Here is an 18,849-nt window from a genome sequence, read left to right as displayed (position 1 = left end):
CATAGAGGACATGCCTGCACCCCATTGGACTTACCTGTGTGGGTTAAATCCGGGTTATTTGACAACCTATGGCGGTGATGGTTCTGCTCAGGCAGAGCAGTGCTGATGCTCCTCATAAAGCTGTCGCTGCTGTGAAGGTTCTAGGTGACATCACAATCCCTATGGTTACATACACAACAAAGCTGGGTTGTTGTTGTTTACACTCTGCAAGGCCTGTGGAAGTGAGTGACATCATAGCACTGTAGTTCTGAGGGTTCTAGATGGATGCAACAATCTCCTGTTGCTTTTATGAAGGCCATAATAGACGACATCACCAAACAGCTCCATAGTCACATACACAGCAAAGGAGAGATGTTGTTTACACCTAGTGATGTCAGTGGTATTGAGTGACATCACAGCACAGTGCTAAGGCTCCTGGGCCTGGACACAGCAGCGGCTGCAATATCTCAACGGAGAATACGTTTATATATATGTGTGTGTGTGCGCGTATATATATATATATATATATATATATATATATATATATATATATTTCTCCGCCGAAATCACTTTTAAACCCATTTCCACCTTTTTTTCCCTTCTCTTCCTCTTACTTTTTTTTCACGTTTTTTTACGTTTTTCTCCTTTTCGCCTCTTTTCTGGGCGTATTATTCTTCTTTTTCTTCTTTTTTTTCGTCTAATGCATACCCCATCAGTGCAGCAATGCTTATTCAATACCGCCAGCAGATGGAGACACTGGGGGATAATTTTCTAAGGATTTATACTGATTTTTCCTGTCTGAATTTGTCGCACAGAAAGTTGCAGGCCAAATATGTGTGACATTTCTGCGACTTTAGCTTCTAGAGCATTTTTACAACATTATACATAGGTGCTGAATACATAAAAAGCGACTGTTCAGCGACAGACAAGTCGCATCGGCTGAAAGTAGGCCAGAATGTCAGTCCATGTTGGAGCAGGTTTAGATACAGTCTAAAGCATAGATCTCAAAGTCTGTGCACAGAATTTAGCAAGGGCCTCGCACCTTCTGATGCATCAGGTAGGTGCACTATAGCATAGCCTAACCCTCTGTACTTTGGTCTATATTGATGCGGGACATAGACAGCCAGCTGATGACCAATCCATTAGTGCAATGGATGGCTGGAAGCATTTGTCTTTGCCTTTGCAATACCACAGAAGCAATGCATGGTCAATGTACAGCAATGACACACCTGTGTGAACAGCCAGGAGACCCCCCCATGTTATGTTACATAGTTACATAGTTAGTACGGTCGAAAAAAGACATATGTCCATCAAGTTCAACCAGGGAATTAAGGGGTAGGGGTGTGGCGCGATATTGGGGAAGGGATGAGATTTTATATTTCTTCATAAGCATTAATCTTATTTTGTCAATTAGGAACATTCAGCACCCACCCGCTATCAAGGCAGCTGCCTATCATGTCATGCCCTACCTGCACAGGTGTGCTGGCTACTCAAATGATCCAATTAAGGAGGCCATTTAGTCAGCAGCAGCAGAAGTCCTGTGCCTGGACGCTCCAACAGCGGCCAGACACAAGCAGAAGCAGCAGAAGCAGCAGCAGCACCACCTTTTGTTTTTTGGCTGCAGCAGCAGCAGCAGCAGCAGCAAGGCCCACAGGGCTGGCTAGCTGGCTAGCCAGCAAGCAGGTAGCAATGAAAGTAGGAATCTTTCTTTTTAACCCTGTAAGGGGGTGGTGCACTGTACCCGAAGATACTGCCATATCGGGTCAATGCATAGGGCGACGGAAGCAAGCTTCGAAATCGGCCCCCGTTCTCAAAAATCCATTTAATATATGGTCCCCAGATAGGGGACGTATCAGATATTAAACTGATAAGAACAGATACTACACTTGATCTTAGCCAAAAGGCCGAGAAGCGATAACCGTGAAAGGGGCGGGCCCAACAAGGTCCCCTTCATGGGCACTATCACTGCTTGCTGTCAGGGAGGCTGCCAGACAATTTTCCATGCACACTCTGGGCTGGGGGGCAGTCAACCACCAGTACACACAGCAGAACCTAAACCCATACCATTATTGCTAAGCAGCAAGACAGGGGCCCATTGCACTCCCACGGGGCCTTTTTAAATGCAATCCATAACCCGGATTTGCCAGGAACCCTTCTTACTCCTCCTACTTGCATGTGACACTGGGCTTAGGATCTGCATAGGAAACACACACACAAGCACACACCTACCTTTGTTGCCTGCAGATGCCTCCTTGGCTGTCCCCAAACGGTATCAAACCAACACCCACGGGAAGCTGTAAGCATAGAGGACATGCCTGCACCCCATTGGACTTACCTGTGTGGGTTAAATCCGGGTTATTTGACAACCTATGGCGGTGATGGTTCTGCTCAGGCAGAGCAGTGCTGATGCTCCTCATAAAGCTGTCGCTGCTGTGAAGGTTCTAGGTGACATCACAATCCCTATGGTTACATACACAACAAAGCTGGGTTGTTGTTGTTTACACTCTGCAAGGCCTGTGGAAGTGAGTGACATCATAGCACTGTAGTTCTGAGGGTTCTAGATGGATGCAACAATCTCCTGTTGCTTCTATGAAGGCCATAATAGACGACATCACCAAACAGCTCCATAGTCACATACACAGCAAAGGAGAGATGTTGTTTACACCTAGTGATGTCAGTGGTATTGAGTGACATCACAGCACAGTGCTAAGGCTCCTGGGCCTGGACACAGCAGCGGCTGCAATATCTCAACGGAGAATACGTTTATATATATGTGTGTGTGTGCGCGTATATATATATATATATATATATATATATATATATATATATATATATATATATATTTCTCCGCCGAAATCACTTTTAAACCCATTTCCACCTTTTTTTCCCTTCTCTTCCTCTTACTTTTTTTTCACGTTTTTTTACGTTTTTCTCCTTTTCGCCTCTTTTCTGGGCGTATTATTCTTCTTTTTCTTCTTTTTTTTCGTCTAATGCATACCCCATCAGTGCAGCAATGCTTATTCAATACCGCCAGCAGATGGAGACACTGGGGGATAATTTTCTAAGGATTTATACTGATTTTTCCTGTCTGAATTTGTCGCACAGAAAGTTGCAGGCCAAATATGTGTGACATTTCTGCGACTTTAGCTTCTAGAGCATTTTTACAACATTATACATAGGTGCTGAATACATAAAAAGCGACTGTTCAGCGACAGACAAGTCGCATCGGCTGAAAGTAGGCCAGAATGTCAGTCCATGTTGGAGCAGGTTTAGATACAGTCTAAAGCATAGATCTCAAAGTCTGTGCACAGAATTTAGCAAGGGCCTCGCACCTTCTGATGCATCAGGTAGGTGCACTATAGCATAGCCTAACCCTCTGTACTTTGGTCTATATTGATGCGGGACATAGACAGCCAGCTGATGACCAATCCATTAGTGCAATGGATGGCTGGAAGCATTTGTCTTTGCCTTTGCAATACCACAGAAGCAATGCATGGTCAATGTACAGCAATGACACACCTGTGTGAACAGCCAGGAGACCCCCCCATGTTATGTTACATAGTTACATAGTTAGTACGGTCGAAAAAAGACATATGTCCATCAAGTTCAACCAGGGAATTAAGGGGTAGGGGTGTGGCGCGATATTGGGGAAGGGATGAGATTTTATATTTCTTCATAAGCATTAATCTTATTTTGTCAATTAGGAACATTCAGCACCCACCCGCTATCAAGGCAGCTGCCTATCATGTCATGCCCTACCTGCACAGGTGTGCTGGCTACTCAAATGATCCAATTAAGGAGGCCATTTAGTCAGCAGCAGCAGAAGTCCTGTGCCTGGACGCTCCAACAGCGGCCAGACACAAGCAGAAGCAGCAGAAGCAGCAGCAGCACCACCTTTTGTTTTTTGGCTGCAGCAGCAGCAGCAGCAGCAGCAGCAAGGCCCACAGGGCTGGCTAGCTGGCTAGCCAGCAAGCAGGTAGCAATGAAAGTAGGAATCTTTCTTTTTAACCCTGTAAGGGGGTGGTGCACTGTACCCGAAGATACTGCCATATCGGGTCAATGCATAGGGCGACGGAAGCAAGCTTCGAAATCGGCCCCCGTTCTCAAAAATCCATTTAATATATGGTCCCCAGATAGGGGACGTATCAGATATTAAACTGATAAGAACAGATACTACACTTGATCTTAGCCAAAAGGCCGAGAAGCGATAACCGTGAAAGGGGCGGGCCCAACAAGGTCCCCTTCATGGGCACTATCACTGCTTGCTGTCAGGGAGGCTGCCAGACAATTTTCCATGCACACTCTGGGCTGGGGGGCAGTCAACCACCAGTACACACAGCAGAACCTAAACCCATACCATTATTGCTAAGCAGCAAGACAGGGGCCCATTGCACTCCCACGGGGCCTTTTTAAATGCAATCCATAACCCGGATTTGCCAGGAACCCTTCTTACTCCTCCTACTTGCATGTGACACTGGGCTTAGGATCTGCATAGGAAACACACACACAAGCACACACCTACCTTTGTTGCCTGCAGATGCCTCCTTGGCTGTCCCCAAACGGTATCAAACCAACACCCACGGGAAGCTGTAAGCATAGAGGACATGCCTGCACCCCATTGGACTTACCTGTGTGGGTTAAATCCGGGTTATTTGACAACCTATGGCGGTGATGGTTCTGCTCAGGCAGAGCAGTGCTGATGCTCCTCATAAAGCTGTCGCTGCTGTGAAGGTTCTAGGTGACATCACAATCCCTATGGTTACATACACAACAAAGCTGGGTTGTTGTTGTTTACACTCTGCAAGGCCTGTGGAAGTGAGTGACATCATAGCACTGTAGTTCTGAGGGTTCTAGATGGATGCAACAATCTCCTGTTGCTTCTATGAAGGCCATAATAGACGACATCACCAAACAGCTCCATAGTCACATACACAGCAAAGGAGAGATGTTGTTTACACCTAGTGATGTCAGTGGTATTGAGTGACATCACAGCACAGTGCTAAGGCTCCTGGGCCTGGACACAGCAGCGGCTGCAATATCTCAACGGAGAATACGTTTATATATATGTGTGTGTGTGCGCGTATATATATATATATATATATATATATATATATATATATATATATATATTTCTCCACCGAAATCACTTTTAAACCCATTTCCACCTTTTTTTCCCTTCTCTTCCTCTTACTTTTTTTTCACGTTTTTTTACGTTTTTCTCCTTTTCGCCTCTTTTCTGGGCGTATTATTCTTCTTTTTCTTCTTTTTTTTCGTCTAATGCATACCCCATCAGTGCAGCAATGCTTATTCAATACCGCCAGCAGATGGAGACACTGGGGGATAATTTTCTAAGGATTTATACTGATTTTTCCTGTCTGAATTTGTCGCACAGAAAGTTGCAGGCCAAATATGTGTGACATTTCTGCGACTTTAGCTTCTAGAGCATTTTTACAACATTATACATAGGTGCTGAATACATAAAAAGCGACTGTTCAGCGACAGACAAGTCGCATCGGCTGAAAGTAGGCCAGAATGTCAGTCCATGTTGGAGCAGGTTTAGATACAGTCTAAAGCATAGATCTCAAAGTCTGTGCACAGAATTTAGCAAGGGCCTCGCACCTTCTGATGCATCAGGTAGGTGCACTATAGCATAGCCTAACCCTCTGTACTTTGGTCTATATTGATGCGGGACATAGACAGCCAGCTGATGACCAATCCATTAGTGCAATGGATGGCTGGAAGCATTTGTCTTTGCCTTTGCAATACCACAGAAGCAATGCATGGTCAATGTACAGCAATGACACACCTGTGTGAACAGCCAGGAGACCCCCCCATGTTATGTTACATAGTTACATAGTTAGTACGGTCGAAAAAAGACATATGTCCATCAAGTTCAACCAGGGAATTAAGGGGTAGGGGTGTGGCGCGATATTGGGGAAGGGATGAGATTTTATATTTCTTCATAAGCATTAATCTTATTTTGTCAATTAGGAACATTCAGCACCCACCCGCTATCAAGGCAGCTGCCTATCATGTCATGCCCTACCTGCACAGGTGTGCTGGCTACTCAAATGATCCAATTAAGGAGGCCATTTAGTCAGCAGCAGCAGAAGTCCTGTGCCTGGACGCTCCAACAGCGGCCAGACACAAGCAGAAGCAGCAGAAGCAGCAGCAGCACCACCTTTTGTTTTTTGGCTGCAGCAGCAGCAGCAGCAGCAGCAAGGCCCACAGGGCTGGCTAGCTGGCTAGCCAGCAAGCAGGTAGCAATGAAAGTAGGAATCTTTCTTTTTAACCCTGTAAGGGGGTGGTGCACTGTACCCGAAGATACTGCCATATCGGGTCAATGCATAGGGCGACGGAAGCAAGCTTCGAAATCGGCCCCCGTTCTCAAAAATCCATTTAATATATGGTCCCCAGATAGGGGACGTATCAGATATTAAACTGATAAGAACAGATACTACACTTGATCTTAGCCAAAAGGCCGAGAAGCGATAACCGTGAAAGGGGCGGGCCCAACAAGGTCCCCTTCATGGGCACTATCACTGCTTGCTGTCAGGGAGGCTGCCAGACAATTTTCCATGCACACTCTGGGCTGGGGGGCAGTCAACCACCAGTACACACAGCAGAACCTAAACCCATACCATTATTGCTAAGCAGCAAGACAGGGGCCCATTGCACTCCCACAGGGCCTTTTTAAATGCAATCCATAACCCGGATTTGCCAGGAACCCTTCTTACTCCTCCTACTTGCATGTGACACTGGGCTTAGGATCTGCATAGGAAACACACACACAAGCACACACCTACCTTTGTTGCCTGCAGATGCCTCCTTGGCTGTCCCCAAACGGTATCAAACCAACACCCACGGGAAGCTGTAAGCATAGAGGACATGCCTGCACCCCATTGGACTTACCTGTGTGGGTTAAATCCGGGTTATTTGACAACCTATGGCGGTGATGGTTCTGCTCAGGCAGAGCAGTGCTGATGCTCCTCATAAAGCTGTCGCTGCTGTGAAGGTTCTAGGTGACATCACAATCCCTATGGTTACATACACAACAAAGCTGGGTTGTTGTTGTTTACACTCTGCAAGGCCTGTGGAAGTGAGTGACATCATAGCACTGTAGTTCTGAGGGTTCTAGATGGATGCAACAATCTCCTGTTGCTTCTATGAAGGCCATAATAGACGACATCACCAAACAGCTCCATAGTCACATACACAGCAAAGGAGAGATGTTGTTTACACCTAGTGATGTCAGTGGTATTGAGTGACATCACAGCACAGTGCTAAGGCTCCTGGGCCTGGACACAGCAGCGGCTGCAATATCTCAACGGAGAATACGTTTATATATATGTGTGTGTGTGCGCGTATATATATATATATATATATATATATATATATATATATATATATATTCTCCGCCGAAATCACTTTTAAACCCATTTCCACCTTTTTTTCCCTTCTCTTCCTCTTACTTTTTTTTCACGTTTTTTTACGTTTTTCTCCTTTTCGCCTCTTTTCTGGGCGTATTATTCTTCTTTTTCTTCTTTTTTTTCGTCTAATGCATACCCCATCAGTGCAGCAATGCTTATTCAATACCGCCAGCAGATGGAGACACTGGGGGATAATTTTCTAAGGATTTATACTGATTTTTCCTGTCTGAATTTGTCGCACAGAAAGTTGCAGGCCAAATATGTGTGACATTTCTGCGACTTTAGCTTCTAGAGCATTTTTACAACATTATACATAGGTGCTGAATACATAAAAAGCGACTGTTCAGCGACAGACAAGTCGCATCGGCTGAAAGTAGGCCAGAATGTCAGTCCATGTTGGAGCAGGTTTAGATACAGTCTAAAGCATAGATCTCAAAGTCTGTGCACAGAATTTAGCAAGGGCCTCGCACCTTCTGATGCATCAGGTAGGTGCACTATAGCATAGCCTAACCCTCTGTACTTTGGTCTATATTGATGCGGGACATAGACAGCCAGCTGATGACCAATCCATTAGTGCAATGGATGGCTGGAAGCATTTGTCTTTGCCTTTGCAATACCACAGAAGCAATGCATGGTCAATGTACAGCAATGATACACCTGTGTGAACAGCCAGGAGACCCCCCCATGTTATGTTACATAGTTACATAGTTAGTACGGTCGAAAAAAGACATATGTCCATCAAGTTCAACCAGGGAATTAAGGGGTAGGGGTGTGGCGCGATATTGGGGAAGGGATGAGATTTTATATTTCTTCATAAGCATTAATCTTATTTTGTCAATTAGGAACATTCAGCACCCACCCGCTATCAAGGCAGCTGCCTATCATGTCATGCCCTACCTGCACAGGTGTGCTGGCTACTCAAATGATCCAATTAAGGAGGCCATTTAGTCAGCAGCAGCAGAAGTCCTGTGCCTGGACGCTCCAACAGCGGCCAGACACAAGCAGAAGCAGCAGAAGCAGCAGCAGCACCACCTTTTGTTTTTTGGCTGCAGCAGCAGCAGCAGCAGCAGCAAGGCCCACAGGGCTGGCTAGCTGGCTAGCCAGCAAGCAGGTAGCAATGAAAGTAGGAATCTTTCTTTTTAACCCTGTAAGGGGGTGGTGCACTGTACCCGAAGATACTGCCATATCGGGTCAATGCATAGGGCGACGGAAGCAAGCTTCGAAATCGGCCCCCGTTCTCAAAAATCCATTTAATATATGGTCCCCAGATAGGGGACGTATCAGATATTAAACTGATAAGAACAGATACTACACTTGATCTTAGCCAAAAGGCCGAGAAGCGATAACCGTGAAAGGGGCGGGCCCAACAAGGTCCCCTTCATGGGCACTATCACTGCTTGCTGTCAGGGAGGCTGCCAGACAATTTTCCATGCACACTCTGGGCTGGGGGGCAGTCAACCACCAGTACACACAGCAGAACCTAAACCCATACCATTATTGCTAAGCAGCAAGACAGGGGCCCATTGCACTCCCACGGGGCCTTTTTAAATGCAATCCATAACCCGGATTTGCCAGGAACCCTTCTTACTCCTCCTACTTGCATGTGACACTGGGCTTAGGATCTGCATAGGAAACACACACACAAGCACACACCTACCTTTGTTGCCTGCAGATGCCTCCTTGGCTGTCCCCAAACGGTATCAAACCAACACCCACGGGAAGCTGTAAGCATAGAGGACATGCCTGCACCCCATTGGACTTACCTGTGTGGGTTAAATCCGGGTTATTTGACAACCTATGGCGGTGATGGTTCTGCTCAGGCAGAGCAGTGCTGATGCTCCTCATAAAGCTGTCGCTGCTGTGAAGGTTCTAGGTGACATCACAATCCCTATGGTTACATACACGACAAAGCTGGGTTGTTGTTGTTTACACTCTGCAAGGCCTGTGGAAGTGAGTGACATCATAGCACTGTAGTTCTGAGGGTTCTAGATGGATGCAACAATCTCCTGTTGCTTCTATGAAGGCCATAATAGACGACATCACCAAACAGCTCCATAGTCACATACACAGCAAAGGAGAGATGTTGTTTACACCTAGTGATGTCAGTGGTATTGAGTGACATCACAGCACAGTGCTAAGGCTCCTGGGCCTGGACATAGCAGCGGCTGCAATATCTCAACGGAGAATACGTTTATATATATGTGTGTGTGTGCGCGTATATATATATATATATATATATATATATATATATATATATATATATTCTCCACCGAAATCACTTTTAAACCCATTTCCACCTTTTTTTCCCTTCTCTTCCTCTTACTTTTTTTTCACGTTTTTTTACGTTTTTCTCCTTTTCGCCTCTTTTCTGGGCGTATTATTCTTCTTTTTCTTCTTTTTTTTCGTCTAATGCATACCCCATCAGTGCAGCAATGCTTATTCAATACCGCCAGCAGATGGAGACACTGGGGGATAATTTTCTAAGGATTTATACTGATTTTTCCTGTCTGAATTTGTCGCACAGAAAGTTGCAGGCCAAATATGTGTGACATTTCTGCGACTTTAGCTTCTAGAGCATTTTTACAACATTATACATAGGTGCTGAATACATAAAAAGCGACTGTTCAGCGACAGACAAGTCGCATCGGCTGAAAGTAGGCCAGAATGTCAGTCCATGTTGGAGCAGGTTTAGATACAGTCTAAAGCATAGATCTCAAAGTCTGTGCACAGAATTTAGCAAGGGCCTCGCACCTTCTGATGCATCAGGTAGGTGCACTATAGCATAGCCTAACCCTCTGTACTTTGGTCTATATTGATGCGGGACATAGACAGCCAGCTGATGACCAATCCATTAGTGCAATGGATGGCTGGAAGCATTTGTCTTTGCCTTTGCAATACCACAGAAGCAATGCATGGTCAATGTACAGCAATGACACACCTGTGTGAACAGCCAGGAGACCCCCCCATGTTATGTTACATAGTTACATAGTTAGTACGGTCGAAAAAAGACATATGTCCATCAAGTTCAACCAGGGAATTAAGGGGTAGGGGTGTGGCGCGATATTGGGGAAGGGATGAGATTTTATATTTCTTCATAAGCATTAATCTTATTTTGTCAATTAGGAACATTCAGCACCCACCCGCTATCAAGGCAGCTGCCTATCATGTCATGCCCTACCTGCACAGGTGTGCTGGCTACTCAAATGATCCAATTAAGGAGGCCATTTAGTCAGCAGCAGCAGAAGTCCTGTGCCTGGACGCTCCAACAGCGGCCAGACACAAGCAGAAGCAGCAGAAGCAGCAGCAGCACCACCTTTTGTTTTTTGGCTGCAGCAGCAGCAGCAGCAGCAGCAAGGCCCACAGGGCTGGCTAGCTGGCTAGCCAGCAAGCAGGTAGCAATGAAAGTAGGAATCTTTCTTTTTAACCCTGTAAGGGGGTGGTGCACTGTACCCGAAGATACTGCCATATCGGGTCAATGCATAGGGCGACGGAAGCAAGCTTCGAAATCGGCCCCCGTTCTCAAAAATCCATTTAATATATGGTCCCCAGATAGGGGACGTATCAGATATTAAACTGATAAGAACAGATACTACACTTGATCTTAGCCAAAAGGCCGAGAAGCGATAACCGTGAAAGGGGCGGGCCCAACAAGGTCCCCTTCATGGGCACTATCACTGCTTGCTGTCAGGGAGGCTGCCAGACAATTTTCCATGCACACTCTGGGCTGGGGGGCAGTCAACCACCAGTACACACAGCAGAACCTAAACCCATACCATTATTGCTAAGCAGCAAGACAGGGGCCCATTGCACTCCCACGGGGCCTTTTTAAATGCAATCCATAACCCGGATTTGCCAGGAACCCTTCTTACTCCTCCTACTTGCATGTGACACTGGGCTTAGGATCTGCATAGGAAACACACACACAAGCACACACCTACCTTTGTTGCCTGCAGATGCCTCCTTGGCTGTCCCCAAACGGTATCAAACCAACACCCACGGGAAGCTGTAAGCATAGAGGACATGCCTGCACCCCATTGGACTTACCTGTGTGGGTTAAATCCGGGTTATTTGACAACCTATGGCGGTGATGGTTCTGCTCAGGCAGAGCAGTGCTGATGCTCCTCATAAAGCTGTCGCTGCTGTGAAGGTTCTAGGTGACATCACAATCCCTATGGTTACATACACAACAAAGCTGGGTTGTTGTTGTTTACACTCTGCAAGGCCTGTGGAAGTGAGTGACATCATAGCACTGTAGTTCTGAGGGTTCTAGATGGATGCAACAATCTCCTGTTGCTTCTATGAAGGCCATAATAGACGACATCACCAAACAGCTCCATAGTCACATACACAGCAAAGGAGAGATGTTGTTTACACCTAGTGATGTCAGTGGTATTGAGTGACATCACAGCACAGTGCTAAGGCTCCTGGGCCTGGACACAGCAGCGGCTGCAATATCTCAACGGAGAATACGTTTATATATATGTGTGTGTGTGCGCGTATATATATATATATATATATATATATATATATATATATATATATATATTCTCCGCCGAAATCACTTTTAAACCCATTTCCACCTTTTTTTCCCTTCTCTTCCTCTTACTTTTTTTTCACGTTTTTTTACGTTTTTCTCCTTTTCGCCTCTTTTCTGGGCGTATTATTCTTCTTTTTCTTCTTTTTTTTCGTCTAATGCATACCCCATCAGTGCAGCAATGCTTATTCAATACCGCCAGCAGATGGAGACACTGGGGGATAATTTTCTAAGGATTTATACTGATTTTTCCTGTCTGAATTTGTCGCACAGAAAGTTGCAGGCCAAATATGTGTGACATTTCTGCGACTTTAGCTTCTAGAGCATTTTTACAACATTATACATAGGTGCTGAATACATAAAAAGCGACTGTTCAGCGACAGACAAGTCGCATCGGCTGAAAGTAGGCCAGAATGTCAGTCCATGTTGGAGCAGGTTTAGATACAGTCTAAAGCATAGATCTCAAAGTCTGTGCACAGAATTTAGCAAGGGCCTCGCACCTTCTGATGCATCAGGTAGGTGCACTATAGCATAGCCTAACCCTCTGTACTTTGGTCTATATTGATGCGGGACATAGACAGCCAGCTGATGACCAATCCATTAGTGCAATGGATGGCTGGAAGCATTTGTCTTTGCCTTTGCAATACCACAGAAGCAATGCATGGTCAATGTACAGCAATGACACACCTGTGTGAACAGCCAGGAGACCCCCCCATGTTATGTTACATAGTTACATAGTTAGTACGGTCGAAAAAAGACATATGTCCATCAAGTTCAACCAGGGAATTAAGGGGTAGGGGTGTGGCGCGATATTGGGGAAGGGATGAGATTTTATATTTCTTCATAAGCATTAATCTTATTTTGTCAATTAGGAACATTCAGCACCCACCCGCTATCAAGGCAGCTGCCTATCATGTCATGCCCTACCTGCACAGGTGTGCTGGCTACTCAAATGATCCAATTAAGGAGGCCATTTAGTCAGCAGCAGCAGAAGTCCTGTGCCTGGACGCTCCAACAGCGGCCAGACACAAGCAGAAGCAGCAGAAGCAGCAGCAGCACCACCTTTTGTTTTTTGGCTGCAGCAGCAGCAGCAGCAGCAGCAAGGCCCACAGGGCTGGCTAGCTGGCTAGCCAGCAAGCAGGTAGCAATGAAAGTAGGAATCTTTCTTTTTAACCCTGTAAGGGGGTGGTGCACTGTACCCGAAGATACTGCCATATCGGGTCAATGCATAGGGCGACGGAAGCAAGCTTCGAAATCGGCCCCCGTTCTCAAAAATCCATTTAATATATGGTCCCCAGATAGGGGACGTATCAGATATTAAACTGATAAGAACAGATACTACACTTGATCTTAGCCAAAAGGCCGAGAAGCGATAACCGTGAAAGGGGCGGGCCCAACAAGGTCCCCTTCATGGGCACTATCACTGCTTGCTGTCAGGGAGGCTGCCAGACAATTTTCCATGCACACTCTGGGCTGGGGGGCAGTCAACCACCAGTACACACAGCAGAACCTAAACCCATACCATTATTGCTAAGCAGCAAGACAGGGGCCCATTGCACTCCCACGGGGCCTTTTTAAATGCAATCCATAACCCGGATTTGCCAGGAACCCTTCTTACTCCTCCTACTTGCATGTGACACTGGGCTTAGGATCTGCATAGGAAACACACACACAAGCACACACCTACCTTTGTTGCCTGCAGATGCCTCCTTGGCTGTCCCCAAACGGTATCAAACCAACACCCACGGGAAGCTGTAAGCATAGAGGACATGCCTGCACCCCATTGGACTTACCTGTGTGGGTTAAATCCGGGTTATTTGACAACCTATGGCGGTGATGGTTCTGCTCAGGCAGAGCAGTGCTGATGCTCCTCATAAAGCTGTCGCTGCTGTGAAGGTTCTAGGTGACATCACAATCCCTATGGTTACATACACAACAAAGCTGGGTTGTTGTTGTTTACACTCTGCAAGGCCTGTGGAAGTGAGTGACATCATAGCACTGTAGTTCTGAGGGTTCTAGATGGATGCAACAATCTCCTGTTGCTTCTATGAAGGCCATAATAGACGACATCACCAAACAGCTCCATAGTCACATACACAGCAAAGGAGAGATGTTGTTTACACCTAGTGATGTCAGTGGTATTGAGTGACATCACAGCACAGTGCTAAGGCTCCTGGGCCTGGACACAGCAGCGGCTGCAATATCTCAACGGAGAATACGTTTATATATATGTGTGTGTGTGCGCGTATATATATATATATATATATATATATATATATATATATATATTTCTCCGCCGAAATCACTTTTAAACCCATTTCCACCTTTTTTTCCCTTCTCTTCCTCTTACTTTTTTTTCACGTTTTTTTACGTTTTTCTCCTTTTCGCCTCTTTTCTGGGCGTATTATTCTTCTTTTTCTTCTTTTTTTTCGTCTAATGCATACCCCATCAGTGCAGCAATGCTTATTCAATACCGCCAGCAGATGGAGACACTGGGGGATAATTTTCTAAGGATTTATACTGATTTTTCCTGTCTGAATTTGTCGCACAGAAAGTTGCAGGCCAAATATGTGTGACATTTCTGCGACTTTAGCTTCTAGAGCATTTTTACAACATTATACATAGGTGCTGAATACATAAAAAGCGACTGTTCAGCGACAGACAAGTCGCATCGGCTGAAAGTAGGCCAGAATGTCAGTCCATGTTGGAGCAGGTTTAGATACAGTCTAAAGCATAGATCTCAAAGTCTGTGCACAGAATTTAGCAAGGGCCTCGCACCTTCTGATGCATCAGGTAGGTGCACTATAGCATAGCCTAACCCTCTGTACTTTGGTCTATATTGATGCGGGACATAGACAGCCAGCTGATGACCAATCCATTAGTGCAATGGATGGCTGGAAGCATTTGTCTTTGCCTTTGCAATACCACAGAAGCAATGCATGGTCAATGTACAGCAATGACACACCTGTGTGAACAGCCAGGAGACCCCCCCATGTTATGTTACATAGTTACATAGTTAGTACGGTCGAAAAAAGACATATGTCCATCAAGTTCAACCAGGGAATTAAGGGGTAGGGGTGTGGCGCGATATTGGGGAAGGGATGAGATTTTATATTTCTTCATAAGCATTAATCTTATTTTGTCAATTAGGAACATTCAGCACCCACCCGCTATCAAGGCAGCTGCCTATCATGTCATGCCCTACCTGCACAGGTGTGCTGGCTACTCAAATGATCCAATTAAGGAGGCCATTTAGTCAGCAGCAGCAGAAGTCCTGTGCCTGGACGCTCCAACAGCGGCCAGACACAAGCAGAAGCAGCAGAAGCAGCAGCAGCACCACCTTTTGTTTTTTGGCTGCAGCAGCAGCAGCAGCAGCAAGGCCCACAGGGCTGGCTAGCTGGCTAGCCAGCAAGCAGGTAGCAATGAAAGTAGGAATCTTTCTTTTTAACCCTGTAAGGGGGTGGTGCACTGTACCCGAAGATACTGCCATATCGGGTCAATGCATAGGGCGACGGAAGCAAGCTTCGAAATCGGCCCCCGTTCTCAAAAATCCATTTAATATATGGTCCCCAGATAGGGGACGTATCAGATATTAAACTGATAAGAACAGATACTACACTTGATCTTAGCCAAAAGGCCGAGAAGCGATAACCGTGAAAGGGGCGGGCCCAACAAGGTCCCCTTCATGGGCACTATCACTGCTTGCTGTCAGGGAGGCTGCCAGACAATTTTCCATGCACACTCTGGGCTGGGGGGCAGTCAACCACCAGTACACACAGCAGAACCTAAACCCATACCATTATTGCTAAGCAGCAAGACAGGGGCCCATTGCACTCCCACGGGGCCTTTTTAAATGCAATCCATAACCCGGATTTGCCAGGAACCCTTCTTACTCCTCCTACTTGCATGTGACACTGGGCTTAGGATCTGCATAGGAAACACACACACAAGCACACACCTACCTTTGTTGCCTGCAGATGCCTCCTTGGCTGTCCCCAAACGGTATCAAACCAACACCCACGGGAAGCTGTAAGCATAGAGGACATGCCTGCACCCCATTGGACTTACCTGTGTGGGTTAAATCCGGGTTATTTGACAACCTATGGCGGTGATGGTTCTGCTCAGGCAGAGCAGTGCTGATGCTCCTCATAAAGCTGTCGCTGCTGTGAAGGTTCTAGGTGACATCACAATCCCTATGGTTACATACACAACAAAGCTGGGTTGTTGTTGTTTACACTCTGCAAGGCCTGTGGAAGTGAGTGACATCATAGCACTGTAGTTCTGAGGGTTCTAGATGGATGCAACAATCTCCTGTTGCTTCTATGAAGGCCATAATAGACGACATCACCAAACAGCTCCATAGTCACATACACAGCAAAGGAGAGATGTTGTTTACACCTAGTGATGTCAGTGGTATTGAGTGACATCACAGCACAGTGCTAAGGCTCCTGGGCCTGGACACAGCAGCGGCTGCAATATCTCAACGGAGAATACGTTTATATATATGTGTGTGTGTGCGCGTATATATATATATATATATATATATATATATATATATATATATATATATATATTTCTCCGCCGAAATCACTTTTAAACCCATTTCCACCTTTTTTTCCCTTCTCTTCCTCTTACTTTTTTTTCACGTTTTTTTACGTTTTTCTCCTTTTCGCCTCTTTTCTGGGCGTATTATTCTTCTTTTTCTTCTTTTTTTTCGTCTAATGCATACCCCATCAGTGCAGCAATGCTTATTCAATACCGCCAGCAGATGGAGACACTGGGGGATAATTTTCTAAGGAATTATACTGATTTTTCCTGTCTGAATTTGTCGCACAGAAAGTTGCAGGCCAAATATGTGTGACATTTCTGCGACTTTAGCTTCTAGAGCATTTTTACAACATTATACATAGGTGCTGAATACATAAAAAGCGACTGTTCAGCGACAGACAAGTCGCATCGGCTGAAAGTAGGCCAGAATGTCAGTCCATGTTGGAGCAGGTTTAGATACAGTCTAAAGCATAGATCTCAAAGTCTGTGCACAGAATTTAGCAAGGGCCTCGCACCTTCTGATGCATCAGGTAGGTGCACTATAGCATAGCCTAACCCTCTGTACTTTGGTCTATATTGATGCGGGACATAGACAGCCAGCTGATGACCAATCCATTAGTGCAATGGATGGCTGGAAGCATTTGTCTTTGCCTTTGCAATACCACAGAAGCAATGCATGGTCAATGTACAGCAATGACACACCTGTGTGAACAGCCAGGAGACCCCCCCATGTTATGTTACATAGTTACATAGTTAGTACGGTCGAAAAAAGACATATGTCCATCAAGTTCAACCAGGGAATTAAGGGGTAGGGGTGTGGCGCGATATTGGGGAAGGGATGAGATTTTATATTTCTTCATAAGCATTAATCTTATTTTGTCAATTAGGAACATTCAGCACCCACCCGCTATCAAGGCAGCTGCCTATCATGTCATGCCCTACCTGCACAGGTGTGCTGGCTACTCAAATGATCCAATTAAGGAGGCCATTTAGTCAGCAGCAGCAGAAGTCCTGTGCCTGGACGCTCCAACAGCGGCCAGACACAAGCAGAAGCAGCAGAAGCAGCAGCAGCACCACCTTTTGTTTTTTGGCTGCAGCAGCAGCAGCAGCAGCAAGGCCCACAGGGCTGGCTAGCTGGCTAGCCAGCAAGCAGGTAGCAATGAAAGTAGGAATCTTTCTTTTTAACCCTGTAAGGGGGTGGTGCACTGTACCCGAAGATACTGCCATATCGGGTCAATGCATAGGGCGACGGAAGCAAGCTTCGAAATCGGCCCCCGTTCTCAAAAATCCATTTAATATATGGTCCCCAGATAGGGGACGTATCAGATATTAAACTGATAAGAACAGATACTACACTTGATCTTAGCCAAAAGGCCGAGAAGCGATAACCGTGAAAGGGGCGGGCCCAACAAGGTCCCCTTCATGGGCACTATCACTGCTTGCTGTCAGGGAGGCTGCCAGACAATTTTCCATGCACACTCTGGGCTGGGGGGCAGTCAACCACCAGTACACACAGCAGAACCTAAACCCATACCATTATTGCTAAGCAGCAAGACAGGGGCCCATTGCACTCCCACGGGGCCTTTTTAAATGCAATCCATAACCCGGATTTGCCAGGAACCCTTCTTACTCCTCCTACTTGCATGTGACACTGGGCTTAGGATCTGCATAGGAAACACACACACAAGCACACACCTACCTTTGTTGCCTGCAGATGCCTCCTTGGCTGTCCCCAAACGGTATCAAACCAACACCCACGGGAAGCTGTAAGCATAGAGGACATGCCTGCACCCCATTGGACTTACCTGTGTGGGTTAAATCCGGGTTATTTGACAACCTATGGCGGTGATGGTTCTGCTCAGGCAGAGCAGTGCTGATGCTCCTCATAAAGCTGTCGCTGCTGTGAAGGTTCTAGGTGACATCACAAATCCCTTTGGTTACATACACAACAAAGCTGGGTTGTTGTTGTTTACACTCTGCAAGGCCTGTGGAAGTGAGTGACATCATAGCACTGTAGTTCTGAGGGTTCTAGATGGATGCAACAATCTCCTGTTGCTTCTATGAAGGCCATAATAGACGACATCACCAAACAGCTCCATAGTCACATACACAGCAAAGGAGAGATGTTGTTTACACCTAGTGATGTCAGTGGTATTGAGTGACATCACAGCACAGTGCTAAGGCTCCTGGGCCTGGACACAGCAGCGGCTGCAATATCTCAACGGAGAATACGTTTATATATATGTGTGTGTGTGCGCGTATATATATATATATATATATATATATATATATATATATATATATATATATATTTCTCCGCCGAAATCACTTTTAAACCCATTTCCACCTTTTTTTCCC

General features: G+C 45.8%; 8 non-coding genes across 8 annotated transcripts; all 8 read right to left on the bottom strand.

Moving 5' to 3' along the window:
- Positions 1–1,704: 1,704 nt before the first annotated feature.
- Positions 1,705–1,895, bottom strand: LOC130315369 (U2 spliceosomal RNA). Its single transcript, XR_008862905.1, has one exon. It is a non-coding gene; the product is annotated as a U2 spliceosomal RNA (small nuclear RNA).
- A 2,102-nt stretch (positions 1,896–3,997) lies between these two features.
- LOC130315368 (U2 spliceosomal RNA) lies at positions 3,998–4,188 on the bottom strand. Its single transcript, XR_008862904.1, has one exon. It is a non-coding gene; the product is annotated as a U2 spliceosomal RNA (small nuclear RNA).
- Positions 4,189–6,281: 2,093 nt separating this feature from the next.
- On the bottom strand, positions 6,282–6,472 carry LOC130315367 (U2 spliceosomal RNA). The gene has a single exon (XR_008862903.1). It is a non-coding gene; the product is annotated as a U2 spliceosomal RNA (small nuclear RNA).
- A 2,090-nt stretch (positions 6,473–8,562) lies between these two features.
- LOC130315397 (U2 spliceosomal RNA) lies at positions 8,563–8,753 on the bottom strand. The gene has a single exon (XR_008862929.1). It is a non-coding gene; the product is annotated as a U2 spliceosomal RNA (small nuclear RNA).
- Positions 8,754–10,843: 2,090 nt separating this feature from the next.
- On the bottom strand, positions 10,844–11,034 carry LOC130315396 (U2 spliceosomal RNA). Its single transcript, XR_008862928.1, has one exon. It is a non-coding gene; the product is annotated as a U2 spliceosomal RNA (small nuclear RNA).
- Positions 11,035–13,126: 2,092 nt separating this feature from the next.
- LOC130315390 (U2 spliceosomal RNA) lies at positions 13,127–13,317 on the bottom strand. The gene has a single exon (XR_008862924.1). It is a non-coding gene; the product is annotated as a U2 spliceosomal RNA (small nuclear RNA).
- Positions 13,318–15,401: 2,084 nt separating this feature from the next.
- On the bottom strand, positions 15,402–15,592 carry LOC130315378 (U2 spliceosomal RNA). The gene has a single exon (XR_008862913.1). It is a non-coding gene; the product is annotated as a U2 spliceosomal RNA (small nuclear RNA).
- Positions 15,593–17,686: 2,094 nt separating this feature from the next.
- Positions 17,687–17,877, bottom strand: LOC130315366 (U2 spliceosomal RNA). The gene has a single exon (XR_008862902.1). It is a non-coding gene; the product is annotated as a U2 spliceosomal RNA (small nuclear RNA).
- Between the last annotated feature and the right edge of the window lie 972 nt (positions 17,878–18,849).

Source organism: Hyla sarda, unplaced genomic scaffold, assembly GCF_029499605.1.
Source record: "Hyla sarda isolate aHylSar1 unplaced genomic scaffold, aHylSar1.hap1 scaffold_1871, whole genome shotgun sequence".
In the NCBI taxonomy this organism is placed as follows: domain Eukaryota; kingdom Metazoa; phylum Chordata; class Amphibia; order Anura; family Hylidae; genus Hyla; species Hyla sarda.
This window is presented reverse-complemented; position numbering and strand designations above follow the sequence as displayed.